This window comes from Hydra vulgaris, chromosome 05, assembly GCF_038396675.1.
Source record: "Hydra vulgaris chromosome 05, alternate assembly HydraT2T_AEP".
In the NCBI taxonomy this organism is placed as follows: Eukaryota; Metazoa; Cnidaria; class Hydrozoa; order Anthoathecata; family Hydridae; genus Hydra; species Hydra vulgaris.
The window spans coordinates 13461818-13474779 of NC_088924.1; the positions used below are offsets into that span (position 1 = coordinate 13461818).

A 12962-nucleotide genomic window follows, 5' to 3' on the forward strand; every position below is an offset into this window, starting at 1 on the left:
TGCCAAATAATATTATATATATATATAACAAATAATATTATAACTATTAGCATTTAGCTAATTCCTGATACTGCGGGTAAAAGTAATATATACTATATAGCTCTAGTTTATGTATTGAGCACTCTTTAAAATATACATAATTATACATGATAATATAAAGATACTATCTTTAATATTTACATATATAGACTTGCGTATATATATATGTATATATATATATATTTATATATATATATATATATATATATATATATATATATATATATATATATATATATATATATATATATATGTATATATATATATATATATATATATATATATGTATATATATATATATATATATATATATATATATATATATATATGTATATATATATATATATGTATATATATATATATATATATATATATATATATATATATATATATATATGTATATATATATATATATATGTATATATATATATATATATATATATATATATATATATATATATATATATATATATATATATATATATATATATATATATATACATATCGTCGCTGCAAAACAAGACTCATTCAAAGTTTTTAACGTTTGTTATATTTACTTTTAGTTAGTAATGTGAGTGAACAACAGAATAGCAATTTGCCTATGCGAAGAATGTCACCTGGTTTATCAACATTAATATGTCTCGACGTAAATAATGTATTTTTTGCTTTTAAATTTTAAATATTACATATTTTTTAGTAGTCATTATTACACTGTAGAGTATAAAAAAAGCCTCCAAAAAATACTAGATCCAGGCCTATAAAAGTATTAATCCACCGCTGCGCTCCTCAGATGTTGCTGTGGTATTAACTGACAATATATTTTTGCCATTGCATACCATCTTTATAACATCTTTAGCAGGTTCTACTTGAAAGAGCTTCAGTGTACTTTTAATAAAATATTTTATCTGATCTTATGGGTTTATTTTTAAACTTTTCAGATTATTTATCTTGTTTTGATTGATGGACGAGTTGTTGAAGAAACAGTGAGCAACATTTTCTGTTAATTGATGGTTACAGAAGTGGATCAACAAAGTAAACACTGAAGGTCGAGGAGGACAAAGCAAGGGATGAAAAACATGAATCTATTGTTTATGGTTAGTGATCAATAAATATTAAACATGATAATAGTTATGTTGTATAGGGCCATTCAGTTATAACATAAAACAATTTACTTATACACATGTAAGTTTTAACTTATACTTAAGTTATAACTGAATGTAACCCTATTTAAGGTTTTAACTTTTAGGAAACCCAAGTTGGCTTTACGAAAAATAGATAAAATTTGGTTTAAATGTAAATAGAATGTAATTGGTTTCATTTGTTGTCTTTTTAATGATTGCCCAACAAATTACTTTTAAACTGTAGTTAATCTATTTTTTAGGGCTACTAAAGTTTTTGAAATGTTTTAACACAAAGTTATTTAATAATATTTAAATGTATTTTTTTTACGACAAGGTGCAAAAGATGTTTCAAAAGCGGAAGTAAACGATCAAATGAAGTCGTGGGTTCGTAAATTGTACGACCGAAAAAAGACAGATGGTGCGAGGATTGATTATGCATGCCATTCGGAACTTTGGGACAAAGGCAGTGATGCAAATGGCGAAGATAATGTCTAGATTATTGTATAACAGTTTTAATATTATCTGATATACATTTCATTTTATTGAATATGTTTTGTTTTTCACCTTGAAAATAAATTTAGCTTGAATGAAATGACAAACACATTTCAGTTTGCATTTGATTAAAACAATTTAAATAGCTTTAATCATACGTCGATTGCAATTGCAATCTTTTTAATACATTAAAAATAAACAAATTTAAGAAATTTTATGTTAACAATGACCTAACTAACTGCGTGCTAGTTACAAGTAGCGTTTATAATTCACTGAACCTAATAAAATATATCGTCGGATAAATGCTGGCTAAACTGCATTGGGCCAATGTAATCGGGCCAATGTATGCCCGGCGGCCATCAAGGAATCGGCCCAACGCTGGATGCTAACGTTGGGCCAACGTTACAAGAAGCATTGGGCCAACGTTGGTTCAACGCTGGTGTGTTAGCTGGGTATGTTAGTATATGATGGTATTTCATATTTTATTTATATTTTGATTACATATATATATATATATATATATATATATGCATTTAATGTACGTAAACTAGAAAAGTAAAAAGTGCAACTACGAAACGCGCATAACTATTGCACAATTGCGCAACAGTTATAAAAAGCTGAAATGTTTGTAAATTAATTTCTTTGAATACTTCGAAGTTAAAATTTCTTTATTATCATTTTTTTTTAATGTCTTTTTTTTTTTTCAATTTATTCAAACTCGATAAGTTGCCATGATCTGTTAAAGATCGTGGTAACTTATCGAGTTTGAATAAATTGAAAATCCAAAACCGACTAAAGGAAAAGAAGCTCTGTTTGAAATACCTGTAAGAATAAACAAGTTGCAGAACTGTCAGGAACAAGAGGAATTGGGTCATACTGCCACATCTTCAACATCATCTGCTGATGAAGAATTTGATTTTGAGAAATATTTGGACCATAAAGACCGTGCAAAGCGTTCCCGCATGGAAATGTTATTTGTTCAGAAATTATTTTTCTAATAAATATTGTTTAAAGCACTAAGTGGTCGGATTATTTATATCATGATGATGAAATAGGTAATCTGAACATATTAACGCAGTAAATTTGTTGTTACAAATTAATGACTTATGAAGGAGTCGGAGTCGCGAGTCGGAGTCGGAGTCGGAGTCGGTCCATGATAAAGCTAAGGAGTCGGAGTCATAATTGCGGTTTTCCAACTCCACAGCCTTGCTCAGAAGGAAGACCTACTGGTACTGGTTTATCTCTTTCAACTTGAGAACTATGAACAATAATTTTTTGTATGATTTGAGGCATTGGGAACCATGGGTACAAAAAAATGTAGAGCTCTGCTGTTTCTTTGATATGTTTTTCAAGTTCATAAGCGTTAATTTGATTTTTGCCCTGTTAAAGACAAAGCATTACGTAGAAACGTGTCATAAGATTTTTTGTCTAAGCCAAGTATTTCAGCAGACACCTTATAGTTTTGGAATACTTTTCGTGCCATGTTTTCATCAATTTATTGTACCTGAATCGCTGTTTGCACATATACGACTAAACCTAAGTGATCTTTCATTTTTTGTTAAACAATTTTTTTATTTTTTATTGGTCCATAGTGAATCGCCAGATTCTTCAACATAAAATTTAGTTAGAACAATGCAGGATAGAAATAGAGATTGTTCCTCAAGATAACTCATTATTATCTCGTCTTCTGTACTTTGTTTGTTTAATGATTGGCCGGTTGAACCAAAATATCATATTTTATTTAAAAAGACAAGTATGGATTTTTTAGGAGTCTTTATAGATTCATTGAGTATTTTTAACAACCTGTATGTAGTATGGTCAATAAGGCTCTGTAAATCAACTGAAGCTGGATAATCAGTAGTTTGTTTTCCACAACGACGTATAAATCTTTTAAGTTGGATACAATTTTTTTCCTTTGGAAACTGCTCCAAAACGAATTGTTTGGTTATCGCCTTTACTAAGTCGGAGGTTCAAAATCAAAGCAAATGCTTTGTACAGCAATGTTTGTTTTTTTTGTCTGTTTACTTTATTCCATTTTTTGTTAAGTTGTTTAGAAAATAATTTGAAGTCTATGTCAACGATCCCTGTAGCTTTATGAAATTTGCTGAACAAATACACGTGGTAATGTTAGTTGACAAAAATTTACAGTGAGAAAATTGTATTTTAGATTGGAAAAGCCTACTACTAAAAGCCTAATGTGGTTTATTAAAGACAATTACTATCTTTAGGATATTGGATTATTTCTATAGAAGTCCTATAAATCTTGTAGGAATTATATGATTTATATAGGATTACACTATTAACACTATAGCAGTCTTATTCTTCCTATTAGAATCCTGTAAGATCAAAAGGATTGCAGTTGCATTTCTATATGTATTATATTGGTCCTATAGGAACCCTGTAGCAGCTATAGGATATATATATATATATATATATATATATATATATATATATATATATATATATATATATAATATATATATATATATATATATATATATATATATATATATATATATATATATATATATATATATATATATATATATATATATATATATATATATGAATCCTATAGAACCTATAGGAGAGCATTAGGAATGAAAAAGGTATGCCGTAAGTCTTACATAAATTTTATAGAACCTATAGGACACATATATGAATCCTATATTATTATACTATAGGACCTATGGAACTGCAATAGGATTTCTATAGAACCTATAGGAATTATATTAGTCCTATTGCAATCCTATAGCACCAATAAGATTACAATAGAATCCAAAATCTGTTGAAATAAAATAAAATAAAAAAGAAGTTTGAACCTTCTCCTGTAAAACTATCTGTAGTACGGATACGCGCTCCCTACCAGTAGTAGATTCGGGGGTTTGCACTATCCCCGACGATATTAATCCAACTTAAATTTTTTTTTTAATTTAGTATTTAAACTATTTTAGGTCGGCATCTGCGGCATGAAATTCAATCACTTTTGTTAGACACATCGAGTAACTAAGTTATAAATTGACCAGCTTTCGTTTTAAGTGTCTTAGAATGTAAAACAAATAGATCCCATTCTAAAAGTGTCCCAGGCGGTCAGTATAAATCTCTAAAGTTATCCTTTATTGTGTTTATCGTGTGCTTTCGATTTCATTCGGTTTCTTTTAAAACATTTTGCAGAACGTTTTAAACCGACACTTTATAAGAATTTTTGAGGTAGGAAACAGTTCTGTAAAATAAAAACCTAATATAAAAAATTAGTTAACAAATTTTCTTTAACCAAGTTAACCAAGTTAAATAAGTTAACCAAGTTAACCAAGTTAACCATGTTAACCAAGTTAACCAAGTTAACCAAGTTAACCAAGTTAACCAAGTTTAATAAGTTTTAACCAAGTTAAAGAAAATGAATGTATGTTTTATTTACTTTGATGGTTCTTTCTGACGATTTGATTTTAATTTAAAAAAAAAGATTGTTATCAATTAAACGTGCAAAAAAATTATAATTACTCTATCCTGGATATAAGCAACACACGGTTTGATTATTTATAGTTTTGTATATGTTCATCTTCATATAAGTGTTTCTCTTAATAAAATTTTTTCTCTTGAAGAAATTTTTCATATGCCAATATAATACAATATTTTTGAAAGAAAAAATATATTAAAAAATAGTTTGTCTGATTTGTCTTCAAAGTTAGTTAGTTATTATATAAAATTTAGAAAAAAGTATGCTATATAAATTAAAAGTTTTCAGGTAAAGTGTTAGAAAAAAAGAAGATATTATTAAAGCTTTAAGAGCAAAAGCTAGAGACCTAAAGCAAAAATTACAAACATATTATTATAATAAGCATATTTGCAATCTCATAATTACAAGAAAGGCAAGAAAAATTAAAGAGAGAGAAAATTTAAGACGAGTAATGCTCAAACATAACACTGTTTAATTTAACTAGAGAAAATAAAATTGCAATTGCTATGTTAGAAAATAATATGACAGAATAGGAGTAGGACAATTGTACAGTTGCATTTAGATCAGGTGATAATAAAACTTATACACTACTAACTAGGCTGTTATCTATAGCATGTTATTGCCTAATGTCCGCTGTTTTTAGAACTGATTTTTTTGGAAATCCTCTCATCCCAAATATTTTAGAATCTGTAACCAATTTATGCTCCATTGATAATTTCTTCATATCATGAACAAGACTTTTTTATCTTTTATTGCAGTAGAAGATGTTTTGAATTGACAGTATAAGAGTTATTTCTCGATAACAGTTAACAAGTTACTTAAAGAAAAGACAACAAGTACAAGGCTTCACAAAATATATAGTAATTACCCCAAATGGTGTGACTTGCAATTTTTGGTGCCTCAAGTGGCGTGACTTGCAAAAAGGCACCTACAAGTGGTGTGACTCGGAATATTTTGATAGACAACTTTAGCTTACATTCTCATTGGTTCTACCATTAACAATGAGTATTAAGTTTCTTTATTGGAGTTTAAATTTTTAATCATTTACTAAAAGTCAAGACAAATTAATTACAATTCTCGTTTCAAAACAATTTTTTTTTTTTTACGGATAAATTTTACTATAAATTTTATACTAATTTCTCTTATTTTTAATAATATCAATTTGAATTTATTTAAATCGCCTTTAAAAATTTTTTTTAGGTTGGAGAGGTGAGGGAAGAGAAGGGGCACATCGCCCTAAAGTCAATGTATAAACCACTAGTATATGTTGTAAAGTAGTGAAATATAATTTTTATATCATATTTTATATTTACTAATTTAATAAAGATAAAAATATTTATATTAATAGGTCATTTTATACTGTGTTATACTATCACAAAACCCTAAACTCAGAAGTACACCTCTCATATTTAACAGTGGTCAGGAAAAAAATTATAACAGTTTCTTGTATATAAAATTACAAATTTCGATAAAATAAGTATTAAAAAAATGAATTTTTTTGACAGTATGGATGGTGGTTCCTAGTGAAAAAGCGCACATGGGATACGGGTGGATTTTTTCCATATGTAACCCATGTGGGGATTATTATTTTGTCCCATGTGGATTTCATATGGTAAATCCCACATGGATTCCATATGGTAAATCACATATGGGATACGCGTGGGTTTTTACCATATGGGGATTATTTTTTAGTCCCATGTGGGTTTCATACGGTAAATCCCACATGGGTGTTATGTGGTAAATCCTACATGGGATATAGGTGGAAAATAGTACTTGTTATAGATCTTAAATGCCACATATTTTAATCCAAATGGTATAAAAGTAGTCAATACTAGACAAATGAAAGTCCGAATGCTTCTATGATAATTTTTAAGATTCTTTTAATTTAAAAATTACTTAAATAGTAATTTAAAATTAATCATCGAAGCTTTCAGAGAGGCTGAACTTAATCTGGTATTTGCTACTTTATCCCATTTGGTATTCAAAATGTGTAGCATTTTTGATCTTTTACATGTGAGGTTTTCCACCTATAACCTATGTGGGATTTACCTTAAACTATTATGACGAAATTTTATAAAATTAAAAAACGTGTTGCAAAATGAATTTATTTTAAAATAAATGCTATTAATCAATACATCCAAAATGAATATTAAAAATATTATTTTTTCTTTTGCGATTTACACGTTGTTTTTTGTCGATGGAATTAACTATATCGCTTCGGCTTGCATAATACCAAGGTTTTCAGTATCTTCTAACTTTCTACAAACATTTTCTAAGAAAAAAAATAGAAATATATATATATATATAATATATATATATATATATATATATATATAAATATATATATATATATATATATATATATATATATATATATATATATATATATATATATATATATATATATATATATATATATAGAAAGAGAGAGAAAGAGAGAGAGAGAGAGAGAGAGAGAGAGAGAGAGAGAGAGAGAGAGAGAGAGAGAGAGAGAGAGAGAGAGAGAGAGAGAGAGAGTAGAGAGAGAGCAATTTTAATAAGGAACCTTATTAGTCGAGCAATTTTAATTATTAGCCAGGTTAAAGTCATTAATGACTGCAATATTTCAGAAATAATTATTTCCTAATTTATTACTTATAATGACTAACGTATTATGGGTAATTGAACACATATTATGCGTAATGAGCTTGAACCCATGAGGAGAATCCTGAAAAAAAGTGATCAATTAGGATAAGCAGTTAAACAAAAAAACAAAAACAAAAATGTAAAAACCTACTTTTTCAATGACGTAGACGTTGGGTGCAATAGCCACTGGATGCAAAAGTATCTTTACTTTTTCGTCACACACACGGCCTTCTATAATAACAGGCCTTGACATGCAACTACTGTTTCTTCGCAAAAAACAGACAAACAAAACTTTACAGATTGTCTCTCTATTGGTTTTGAATAAACTGATTTAGCTGTAAGTTTAGAGAGTTTAAAAAGACTATTGCACTCAGTTTTATATAAAGTTTCTAAATCACTCCACTTAGCTTAAGCCAGTTCTTTATTGTTCAAAAATTGAAGTTCGTCAGTCTTTTCTGTCAACCAATTGTTTTGTATAGATTTTAAGAGATGCACATAATCATACAAAAAATATATACCTGATGTTGTTAACCATGGTTTACTATCAACTGTTTTAAACATTTCAAAAAATCTTTGATTTACACGGTTACCATCAGTAATTATTACCTAAATAAATAATATGGAAAATAGTAATGTCTTACTATTTTCAATATTATTTATCGTATCAACAATTTGTTGACATTGAGCAAACTGAAATTCAGAGGAAAGATTTGCAACAGGTTGAGCTCTACATATAAATTCTGGACCTCCAAAAAGACATTTAATCATAAATGATAAAATTGTTTTAGCTAACTTTTCAGGGTAGTTTACTGCTTGACCAAACAAAGCACCTTTTTGGTAAAGTAATGAAGCTTTGACATAGACCTCATCAATTAGTAGTATGGAAGTTCTTTTCAATGGATTTAAATTCATAAAAATACTATCTATGAAACTTAGGTCCTCCATTGAGCTTATTTTTGAAAAATCTAACTGCTTCAAATAAAGCTGATTTTGTTTTTATTAACTTTAATTTGTTTACAGCTAAAGATGAAATATTACAAGTTGTGCCATTATGGTTAGCTACAAATAAATAATCATTGAAAATTACTAAAATAAATAATGGAATACCAAGTTTGTACATTTTTGATTGTATGTGTAAACTTTTTTCATTAGGCTGGAAAACAATAACATCGTTATTATCACTTAACAAAGATTGAATATCGTCAAATATAAGTTCATCCTCTTATAGAAAATCATTTAACTCATCTGGTAAAATGCTTCGAAAACCGCTTGGAGTTACAGTTTTTCTAACTTTACTTGCTGGTGTGGCTAAACAACCAGTTGAGTATTGATATTGTAGTTGTAGTTGTATAAATTGATATTTTTGTTGTAGTTGAGATAGTTCGACTTGCAAAGAGATACACAGCATTTTAAAGGCATTTTACTTATTAAAAAAACTTATCATTAGTTTGACAATATTATTACCTTGCAATGTAACACCTTGAACCTTACAACGTTATCGTCTTGAAGTTGCGCTATCTAATTTATAAACCAATCAAATTTTAAAGATTTACTAAAAAAGCGTGAACACAAACTTTCGTCTAATGTTAAAAGATGAAAATGTAAACAATTTGTTGCACAATGTCAAGGCCTGTTATTATAGAAGGCCGTGGTCACACATAATATAATATTCTGAAACTAATAAACAAACATCTAAATTTCTATAAGTAAATTTATTCTTTGATCAATGCCTTCATATCCAATCTTATTTTCATATCATAATCTATTATGGTATTATTTATACAACATATCACAACAATACTATTAAATTTGTGATGTTCAAATATCATATGAACATTCTCTAACATGTTCATATGATATTTGAATATAGTTTTTGAGTATATTATCGGCAAACAATTGACTGATGCAAGTTCAAATGCTGTCAAAAACCAAGCATGCATGCATGGGACACTGCAGTGTCCCACAAAGAAATGCTGGTTTAAAAGTCAAATTTTATCCAAAAAAAAATAATAAAATAGGGGGGAGATAGGGAGGTTTCTGTAACTTTTTTAAGGCTCCAAAACTTTTAACTTTATATATAAAAAGGTTCATAAAACTTAAGGGACTTACGAAGTACATTGAGGAACAAAAACAGGATACTTACAGAAACTTTTCAATTTTTAATTTGGAGTACCACAGTGTAATTGGGAATAAAGTCTCTGGGTCCAGTATTCAAAGTAATATGATCTAAAGTAATATATAAATTAAATAAAATGCTTTAAAATGCATGCAGTTATACATATAACTCCTGATAGTTAACTATATGTATAACTAGTTATACATAAAATTTATTATATAAACTTATTTTTTAAGGTTATGCTTGATTAAATTAGTACCAATTAATTCAAATTCAAGATTTAGTTCAAGTTTAAGTTCTTATTTGTTCATTGTTTTTTCACTATTTTATATTTATTTGTTCAAATTTGTTAACTAGTACTAATTCTTACTACAGTAAGAATATTTATCATTGTTGAACGTGATTTTATTAGTAACTTAATTTTACTTTCAACATATTTTGACAACACCCTTTACATTTTAAATGATGACAGCTTTACTTTTCTATTGATGTTAAATTTATTACATTTCAATAACTCAGATTGATATTTAACTGAATTATTGTAAGCTTTGTAAGGTTTTGTTGTATATCAAATGGTGTTGTAAATAAAGTAAAAATAATATATATATATATATATATATATATAAATATATATATATACATATATATATATATATACATATATATATATATATATATATATATATATATATATATATATATATATATATATATATACATATATATATATATAAATATATATATATATATACACATATATATATATAAATATATATACATACATATATATATATATTTTTGAATATAAAGCATAAAAAACAGCTGCGTACAAACTAAATTTATTCTTCGTAATATTTCGATCTGCTTTTGCACAGATCGTCATCAGACGTAAAATATAATACAAAAAAAAAAAAAAAGTTTTTTTGTATTATATTTTACGTCTGATGACGATCTGTGCAAAAGCAGATCGAAATATTACGAAGAATAAATTTAGTTTGTACGCAGCTGTTTTTTATGCTTTATATTCAAATATATATATATATATATATTCACGTACAACAAGATATGACATTGAAACAATATATACATATATATATATATATATACATATATATATATATATACATATATATATATATATACATATATATATATATATATATATATATATATATATATATATATATATATATATATATATATATATATATATATATATATATATATATATATATATATATATATATATATATATACTAGTTTCCTAATGCTATTATCATCACAATGTTAATGGTCACAATGTTAATGGTATTAAAGTGAAATTTTGTATCAATTTTATTGTTTTAATGTTATATATATATATATATATATATATATATATATATATATATATATATATATATATATATATATATATATATATATATTATTTTTACTTTATTTACAACACCATTTGATATACAACAAAACCTTACAAAGCTTACAATAATTCAGTTAAGATTCGATCTGAGATATTGAAACATAATAAATTTAACATCAATAGAAAAGTAAAGCTGTCATCATTTAAAATATAAAGGGTGTTGTCAAAATATGTTGAAAATAAAATTAAGTTACTAATAAAATCACGTTCAACAATGATAAACATTCTTACTGAAGTAAAAAATAGTACTAACTGATAAATTTGAACAAATAAATATAAAATTAACAGAAACAATGAATAAATAAGAACTTTAACTTGAACTTTAAATAAATCTTGAATTTGAATTAATTGGTACTAATTTGTTCATCCATAACCTTAAAAAATAAGTTTTTATAACAAATTATATGTATAACTAGTTATACATATAGTTAACTATCAGGAGTTTTATGTATAACTATATGCATTTTAAAGCATATTATTTTATTTAAACATTACTTTAGATCATATTACTTTAAAAACTGGACCCAGAGACTTTATTCCCAATAACACTGTGGTACTCCAGATAAAAAATTGAAAAGTTTCTATAATTATCCTGTTTTTGTTCCTCAATGTAGTTCGTAAGTCTCCTAAGTCTTAAGGACCTTATTATATCTAAAGTTAAAAGTTTTGGAGCATAAAAAAAGTTACAGAAAAATATCTCCATCCTATTTTGTTCTTTTTTTAATAAAGAAAATTGGGAAATCTTTGACTTTCAAACCTGCATTTCTTTGTGGGACACTGCAGTGTCCCATGCATGCAAGATTGGTTTTTGACAACATTTCAACTTGCATCAGTTAATTGTTAGCAAATAATTTACTCAAGATCTATATTCAAATAACTATTATATTATCCTAATAATACGTCTATTTTCACAAATCTTAATCTTATTTCTATAAAGAAAGATAAACATTATTCGTGGTACTTACATACTTGCTTGCCATTCTCTATATTAATATAAAATATTTTCACACAATATAAACGTAACGCAATGCAATGTCGATTTAAATATTTTTTTTTAGCTTTTTTTTAAAAAATTTTTTTTAATTTCCAGCCTTCAAATTAATTCCCATGCAAATCCCACAGGAAATCCACGTGGGATTTCCCATGTGTGTAAATACCATATGCTTCCCACATGTAACCCATGTGGGATTGCCCACATGGGTTTAAGGTGACAGATTTCCATACGGATACCACATGGGAAAATCCGTCCCACGTAAATCCCATCAATCCCACACGGAACCCACGCGGAACCCATGTGGGACGCGGTTTTATTTTTCACTGGGTTGGGTCCCCCCCCCCCCACACCTTTCATCCCGCTGAATTGTGCCCTATTGCTCAAAACTCTTTTAAATTTGTAGCCTACTCCTACAACTTTCTTTTGAAATCAAATTGTTGGCGTTTTAATTAGAGTTGTAACAGTTTAAATTCAGAAAAACTTAATCTTGACCAGAGTTTCTTCAACAAATCAATATATCAAAAATTTTGTTACTTATAACCATATAAACTTTTGTAGATTTGTTCGATTTTCATAGTTTTTCTCGCCTTTGAAGTACTTTATTAGAGCTCTTTTCAATGATGTCTGGAAATTGGCGTGGAAATTCCACAAAAAGGTGTTCCTGCAATAAAGTTGGTGTAACTTGCATAGATCTTTGC

General features: G+C 26.9%; 1 long non-coding RNA gene across 2 annotated transcripts; it reads left to right on the plus strand.

Annotated features, from left to right (window-relative positions):
• The first annotated feature begins 546 nt into the window (after window positions 1-546).
• On the plus strand, window positions 547-1707 carry LOC136079973 (uncharacterized). 2 transcript variants are annotated; one of them, XR_010638347.1, is made up of 3 exons: window positions 547-694; window positions 978-1133; window positions 1495-1707. It is a non-coding gene; the product is annotated as an uncharacterized LOC136079973 (long non-coding RNA). The 2 variants fall into 2 exon arrangements; XR_010638346.1 differs by having other exon boundaries at window positions 547-685.
• Window positions 1708-12962: the final 11255 nt, after the last annotated feature.